Source organism: Pseudophryne corroboree, chromosome 7 (genome assembly GCF_028390025.1).
Source record: "Pseudophryne corroboree isolate aPseCor3 chromosome 7, aPseCor3.hap2, whole genome shotgun sequence".
NCBI lineage: Eukaryota > Metazoa > Chordata > Amphibia > Anura > Myobatrachidae > Pseudophryne > Pseudophryne corroboree.
This window is the reverse complement of record NC_086450.1, coordinates 503,964,176-503,972,684: the sequence shown is the minus strand read 5'-3', so window position 1 is coordinate 503,972,684 and position 8,509 is coordinate 503,964,176.

Below are 8,509 nucleotides of genomic sequence, written 5' to 3'. Positions count from 1 at the left end.
GTCAGCGCAGCCCGCTGTATGTTCCCCCTATATAAGTGCAGCCCCCTCTCTGTTCCCCCTATATGTCAGCGCAGCCTCCTCTCTGTTCCCCCTATATGTCAGCGCAGCCTCCTCTCTGTTCCTCCTATATGTCAGCGCAGCCTCCTCTCTGTTCCCCCTATATGTCAGCGCAGCCTCCTCTCTGTTCCACCTATATGTCAGCACAGCCTCTTCTCTGTTCCACCTATATGTCAGCACAGCCTCCTCTCTGTTCCCCCTATATGGCAGCACAGTCTTCTCTCTGTTCCACCTATATCAGTGCAGCCTCCTCTCTGTTCCACCTATATCAGTGCAGCCTCCTCTCTGTTCTCCCTATATCAGTGCAGCCTCCTCTCTGTTCCACCTATATGTCAGCGCAGCCTCCTCTCTGTTCCCCCTATATGTCAGCACAGCCTCCTCTCTGTTCCCGCTATATGTCAGCACAGCCTCTTCTCTGTTCCACCTATATGTCAGCACAGCCTCCTCTCTGTTCCCCCTATATCAGTGCAGCCTCCTCTCTGTTGTCCCTATATCAGTGCAGCCTCCTCTCTGTTCTCCCTATATCAGTGCAGCCTCCTCTGTTCCCCCTATATCAGTGCAGCCTCTTCTCTGTTCCCCCTATATCAGTGCAGCCTCCTCTCTGTTCTCCCTATATCAGTGCAGCCTCCTCTCTGTTCCACCTATATCAGTGCAGCCTCCTCTCTGTTCCACCTATATGTCAGCACTGCCTCCTCCCTGTTCTCCCTATATAAGTGCAGCCTCCTCTCTGTTCTCCCTATATCAGTGCAGCCTCCTCTCTGTTCCCCCTATATAAGTGCAGCCTCCTCTCTGTTCCCCCTATATCAGTGCAGCCTCCTCTCTGTTCCCGCTATATAAGTGCAGCCTCCTCTCTGTTCCCCCTATATCAGTGCAGCCTCCTCTCTGTTCCCCCTAAAAAAGTGCAGCCTCCTCTCTGTTGTCCCTATATCAGTGCAGCCTCCTCTCTGTTCCCCCTATATAAGTGCAGCCTCCTCTCTGTTCTCCCTATATCAGTGCAGCCTCCTCTCTGTTTCCCCTATATCAGTGCAGCCTCCTCTCTGTTCCCGCTATATAAGTGCAGCCTCCTCTCTGTTCTCCCTATATCAGTGCAGCCTCCTCTCTGTTCTCCCTATATCAGTGCAGCCTCCTCTCTGTTCTCCCTATATCAGTGCAGCCTCCTCTCTGTTCCCCCTATATCAGTGCAGCCTCCTCTCTGTTCTCCCTATATCAGTGCAGCCTCCTCTCTGTTCTCCCTATATCAGTGCAGCCTCCTCTCTGTTCCCCCTATATCAGTGCAGCCGCATTCTGTGTCCCCCAGTGACTGTTTCTCCTACCACCAATATGGGTGTAACCTCCTCCCTGTCCCCCAGTTCCGGATATAGTATGACCTGGATGTGACTGTTTGGGTCTCTCCTCAGCTCTCTGTTATGTATACGAGGCTGTTAGGTCAGCACATTCTGTACCTATACCAGGCCGCTGTCTGGGCTCTCAGCCATTTCACACAACCACGTCTCAGGCAAAGTCCACAGAGCACATGACCGCTGCTTATTTATTAACCCAAGCTGCTTCTCTGTCATTGGAAATTCCCACTGGAACTATCTGCAGAACCTCTTTATCCGTATATACACATCACACAGGGAACTATCTGCAGAACCCCTATATTCCCTATATGTTTATACATCCCATAGAGAAAGCGATGTGACTGCTCTGCACTGTGGCGCTGATGCTAGTCAGTCTTGCGGATGGATATTGCCTGTCTTTGCACTGCACATGCCCGGAAGCTGAGGGCACGTAACAGAACTGCAGGTCCATGTAGGGTTGTGTGTACGCACGGCCCTGGTTTCTCATCTCCTGCACCAGCGATAGGGCGGATGTAAGCTCACACATAGCAGCCTGCTAAAGTGTTGCCCATAGCAACCAGAATTTATTACGTAAATGATAGCTAGAATCTGATCGGTTGCTAATAGCAACACCTCCCCCATATTGAATGATGACTTATGTAAGCAACGGTATCCGGTCTCTAGGTCAACCACACTTAGGACTACAGTCATTAGGTCAGCATGGTTTCTAGGTCCACATGGTCACTCGTTTGACCTGTACTAGGACGACATGAATTTTTCACAATGTTTTTTAATTTTTTGAACTTTGTCATGTCGACCTACCGCTTGTGACAACCTACTTTAGGTGTCGGCTTAGTCACTGTCGACCAATAGTGTGGTTGACCCTATGAACCACACCCATAAGCAACAAGATACTACACTCCCATGGTGGTAGAGGCACTCACATGGTAGCTGTGATATAGGCCCTCATTCCGAGTTGTTCGCTCGCTGACGTTTTTCGCATCGATCAGGTGGAAAATGCGCATGCGCATGGTACGCAGCGCGCATGCACTAAGTACTTTCACACAAAACTTTGTCATTTTACAGGAGCTTGAGCGACGTTTTTCAGTCGCTCGAATGTTCGTTGTTTGATTGACAGGAAGTGGGTGTTTCTGGGCGGCAACTCAGCGTTTTCAGGGAGTGTGCTAAAAAAACGCAGGCGTGCCAGGTAAAACGCAGGAGTGGCTGAAGAAACGGAGGAGTGGCTGGCCGAACGCAGGGCGTGTCTGTGACGTCAAACCAGGAACAAAACGGACTGAGGTGATCGCAATCTAGGAGTAGGTCTGGAGCTACTCAGAAACAGCATGAACATTTTTAGTAGCAATTCTGCTAATCTGTTGTTCACAATTCTGCAATGCTAAGATACACTCCCAGAGGGCGGCGGCCTAGCGTGTGCACTGCTGCTAAAAGCAGCTAGCGAGCGATCAACTCGGAATCAGTACCCGTAGGGCATGGGTTTGTTTGTTTTTTACTTTTAGGTATATTTCATTAAAAGGTAATTATATTTTTTAGTATTATTAGTATTATTATTAGTATTATTATTATTGTGCATTTACAAAAAAAAGAACAAAAAGAAAATGGAAAGTTATGGTAGACTCACCTTTGTTAACTCTTTCTTCGAAGTCCATAGGGTCCACAGGAGAGACAAAGGGGCATAGAAGGTGGTTAGGACCGGGCACCAAACAGTTACAACTTTAACATATCCCAGGATGCTCCGGTCCTATACCCCACCCACAGTCTGAGACCATTGAGTTTTGTCAACAAGCCCATGGCAGGAGCAGGATAGGAGAGACGGTATGTTGATACACAGAAGAATTCCACTCTCATGCAACCATGAGAAGGGAACCAGTTACCAGAGGAATAAACCCATAGAAGCTAGGTGCATCAGGGTGAGAGCCATGTAGACCATATGGACTTCGAAGAAGGGGAATTTACAAAGGTAAGTCTACCATAACTCTCATTTTCTTCTACAGTGTCCATAGGGGAGGCAATGGGGATGTCCAAAAGCAGTTGTTCAAGGGAGGGGACGCTCCTGAGCTGGGAGGAGAATCCGGCATCCAAATGAAACATCCTGAGAGGAAAATGTATCAAAGGTATTGAACCCGAGAAAGGTGTGGGCAGAAGACCACGTGGCATCCTTGCACAGTTCTGCAGACGCGCCACAGCGGGCTACCAATGAAGGACCCACAGAGCAAGTAGAAAGAGCAGAAACTGTATCCGGCACAGGAAGGTCAGCCTGCGTATAAGCCTGTGAGATAGTCATGCAAACCCATCTGGTCAGAGTCTGTTCGTCAGCAGGACAGCCCCTCTTGTGGAATCCGTAGAGTACAAAGAGGGAATTCCGATTTCCGGATGAAACCGGTACGATTCATGTAGATCCAAAGGACATGGACCACGTCAAAGGAGGCCTCCCATCGATAGGGCTGGGGAATGGAAGGCCGGAACCACAATTTCTTTGTTAAGGAAATGAAAACAGGACACAGGACACCACCTTGGGAAGGTAGCCAGGACGGGTTTGAAGAACAGCCCTGTCCCACTGAAAAATCAGAAAAGGAGAGGGACAGATGAGTAACTGTAATCTGACACCCTTTGAACTGATGCAATATCCAACAGAAAAAGTCTTTGCCATTAGCCATTTGAGGTCCACTGATTCCAGAGGTTCAAACGGAGAAGTGCCTGGAGAACTACAGACAAATCCCACGGGGCCACTGGAGGGACACCATTGAATACGGAGGACACCCTGAAGAAAGGTGCGGACATCCAGTAGTGGAGCAATTCTGTGCTGGAACCATATGGACAGAGCAAATCCAGGAAAACTAGGAAGTGGAAGATGAGGGGGATGTCCTGAAGGTGAGATAGGGAGAGGAAGATGAGGGGATGTCCTGCAGGTGAGATAGGGAGTGGAAGATGAGGGGATGTCCTGCAGGTGAGATAGGGAGTGGAAGATGAGGGGATGTCCTGCAGGTGAGATAGGAAGTGGAAGATGAGGGGGATGTCCTGAAGGTGAGATAGGGAGAGGAAGATGAGGGGATGTCCTGCAGGTGAGATAGGGAGTGGAAGATGAGGGGAAGTCCTGCAGGTGAGATAGGGAGTGGAAGATGAGGGGATGTCCTGCAGGTGAGATAGGGAGTGGAAGATGAGGGGATGTCCTGCAGGTGAGATAGGGAGTGGAAGATGAGGGGATGTCCTGCAGGTGAGATAGGAAGTGGAAGATGAGGGGGATGTCCTGAAGGTGAGATAGGGAGAGGAAGATGAGGGGATGTCCTGCAGGTGAGATAGGGAGAGGACGTGGGAGAATCTGCAGGTGAGATAGGGAGAGGACGTGGGAGAATCTGCAGGTGAGGTAGGGAGTGGAAGCGGGAGAATCTGCAGGTGAGATAGGGAGTGAAAGATGAGGGGATGTCCTGCAGGTGAGATAGGGAGTGGAAGATGAGGGGATGTCCTGCAGGTGAGATAGGGAGTGGAAGATGAGGGGATGTCCTGCAGGTGAGATAGGGAGTGGAAGATGAGGGGATGTCCTGCAGGTGAGATAGGGAGTGGAAAATGAGGGGATGTCCTGCAGGTGAGATAGGAAGTGGAAGATGAGGGGGATGTCCTGAAGGTGAGATAGGGAGAGGAAGATGAGGGGATGTCCTGCAGGTGAGATAGGGAGTGGAAGATGAGGGGATGTCCTGCAGGTGAGATAGGGAGTGGAAGATGAGGGGATGTCCTGCAGGTGAGATAGGGAGTGGAAGATGAGGGGATGTCCTGCAGGTGAGATAGGAAGTGGAAGATGAGGGGGATGTCCTGAAGGTGAGATAGGGAGAGGAAGATGAGGGGATGTCCTGCAGGTGAGATAGGGAGTGGAAGATGAGGGGAAGTCCTGCAGGTGAGATAGGGAGTGGAAGATGAGGGGATGTCCTGCAGGTGAGATAGGGAGTGGAAGATGAGGGGATGTCCTGCAGGTGAGATAGGGAGTGGAAGATGAGGGGATGTCCTGCAGGTGAGATAGGGAGTGGAAGATGAGGGGATGTCCTGCAGGTGAGATAGGGAGTGGAAGATGAGGGGATGTCCTGCAGGTGAGATAGGGAGTGGAAGACGTGGGGATGTCCTGCAGGTGAGATAGGGAGTGGAAGACGAGGGGATGTCCTGCAGGTGAGATAGGGAGTGGAAGATGAGGGGATGTCCTGCAGGTGAGATAGGAAGTGGAAGATGAGGGGATGTCCTGCAGGTGAGATAGGGAGTGGAAGATGAGGGGATGTCCTGCAGGTGAGATAGGGAGTGGAAGATGAGGGGATGTCCTGCAGGTGAGATAGGGAGTGGAAGATGTGGGGATGTCCTGCAGGTGAGATAGGGAGTGGAAGATGAGGGGATGTCCTGCAGGTGAGATAGGAAGTGGAAGATGAGGGGATGTCCTGCAGGTGAGATAGGGAGTGGAAGATGAGGGGATGTCCTGCAGGTGAGATAGGGAGTGGAAGATGAGGGGTTGTCCTGCAGGTGAGATAGGGAGTGGAAGATGTGGGGATGTCCTGCAGGTGAGATAGGAAGTGGAAGATGAGGGGATGTCCTGCAGGTGAGATAGGAAGTGGAAGATGAGGGGGATGTCCTGAAGATGAGATAGGGAGAGGAAGATGAGGGGATGTCCTGCAGGTGAGATAGGGAGTGGAAGATGAGGGGATGTCCTGCAGGTGAGATAGGAAGTGGAAGATGAGGGGATGTCCTGCCGGTGAGATAGGGAGTGGAAGATGAGGGGATGTCCTGCAGGTGAGATAGGAAGTGGAAGATGAGGGGATGTCCTGCAGGTGAGATAGGGAGTGGAAGATGAGGGGATGTCCTGCAGGTGAGATAGGGAGTGGAAGATGAGGGGATGTCCTGCAGGTGAGATAGGGAGTGGAAGATGAGGGGATGTCCTGCAGGTGAGATAGGGAGTGGAAGATGTGGGGATGTCCTGCAGGTGAGATAGGAAGTGGAAGATGAGGGGATGTCCTGCAGGTGAGATAGGAAGTGGAAGATGAGGGGGATGTCCTGAAGATGAGATAGGGAGAGGAAGATGAGGGGATGTCCTGCTGGTGAGATAGGGAGTGGAAGATGAGGGGATGTCCTGCAGGTGAGATAGGAAGTGGAAGATGAGGGGATGTCCTGCAGGTGAGATAGGGAGTGGAAGATGAGGGGATGTCCTGCAGGTGAGATAGGGAGTGGAAGATGTGGGGATGTCCTGCAGGTGAGATAGGGAGTGGAAGATGAGGGGATGTCCTGCAGGTGAGATAGGAAGTGGAAGATGAGGGGATGTCCTGCAGGTGAGATAGGAAGTGGAAGATGAGGGGGATGTCCTGAAGGTGAGATAGGGAGAGGAAGATGAGGGGATGTCCTGCAGGTGAGATAGGGAGTGGAAGATGAGGGGATGTCCTTCAGAGACGCACAGCAGGATGGAGACACTGGGGCTGGTTCTGTGGTCACAGATGCAGACGGCGTTATGCTCAGATGAGAATTTCAGCATCTCTGTGTTTGTCTGTTCTACATTGAGTCAGACGGAACTTGGCCAGATCTGTTGTTCTGTGATGTGTGCTGGGGGGTGACAGTATGAGCGCACAGAACCGTATCATGGGCATGTATCAGAAGCTGTGTGTATGGGGAAGGAGAGCGGAACTCATGCACGCAGCATGGGGCTGGGGCAAGTACCGTTACTAATTATAATGCTGACCCCAGGGCGCTCAGGGGCCTGGTGCACCCCTCATCTAATATTTCTCCCATGTCCCCTCTCCGTGATGTGATGATGGTGGGAACGCAGTGCTAAGGTTCTGTAGTACTCTATTATTCACACTGAGAGTGACTGGAGATCCGCTCTTACTGCCGTTTCATCTCTTCCGCTAGGTGTGGGACTCTCAGACCGGACAAAAGATACGTACGGTGCCTGACGACTTCCGCGGCCCATCCAGGGTGAGTACGGCTCAGACACTAGTACAGGAGGAAAGTGGAGCCACAGTTCCATGTGACACTTGTTACACTTCATCTGAAGTCTGTGTGCATTCACTAAACAGAAATCTCCACTAGTGCCAGTCATATCAATGTCTGTCTCTCAGGTGTACAGCTGCCGCTGGTTGGGCGCAGGTCACATGGTTGCAGCAGGAAGTGACATCAATATGTGTCGGATTGTTGATCGTAACTCTCTGCTGGTAGGTGAACTCTATAGTATATCTTGACCCTTATTCCCTGATCTATCACACATCGCTCTGACTGTTGTATCTTCTAGGATGGTGGTCCTCAGGACCACAAACAGCTCACGTTTTCCAGGTCACCCATAAATGTGTACAGGTGTACTCTTTACTCACTGACACAAATCCCAGGTCACCCAGAAGGTGCACCGTCGTATTCATTACTCACTGACACATTTCCCACATCACCCAGCAGGTGCACAGGTGTACTCATTACTCACTGACACGTTTCCCAGGTCACCCAGCAGGTGCACAGGTGTACTCATTACTCACTGACACGTTTCCCAGGTCACCCAGCAGGAGCACAGGTGTACTCATTACTCACTGACACATTTCCCAGATCACCCAGCAGGTGTAGTCATTATTCACAGACACATTTCACAGGTCACCCGGCAGGTGCACAGGTGTATTCATTACTCACTGACACATTTCCCAGGTCACCCAGCAGGTGCACAGGTGTAGTCATTACTCACTGACACATTTCCCAGGTCACCCAGCAGGTGCACAGGTGTAGTCATTACTCACCGACACATTTCCCAGGTCACCCAGCAGGTGCACAGGTGTAGTCATTACTCACTGACACATTGCCCAGGTCACCCAGCAGGTGCACAGGTTTAGTCATTACTCACTGACACATTTCCCAGGTCACCCAGAAGGTGCACAGGTGTACTCATTACTCACTGACACATTGCCCAGGTCACCCAGCAGGTGCACAGGTGTACTCATTACTCACTGACACATATCTCAGGTCACCCAGCAGGTGCACAGGTGTATTTATTACTCACTGACACATTTCCCAGGTCACCCAGCAGGTGCACAGGTGTATTCATTACTCACTGACACATTGCCCAGGTCACCCAGCAGGTGCGCAGGTGTACTCATTACTCACTGACACATATCTCA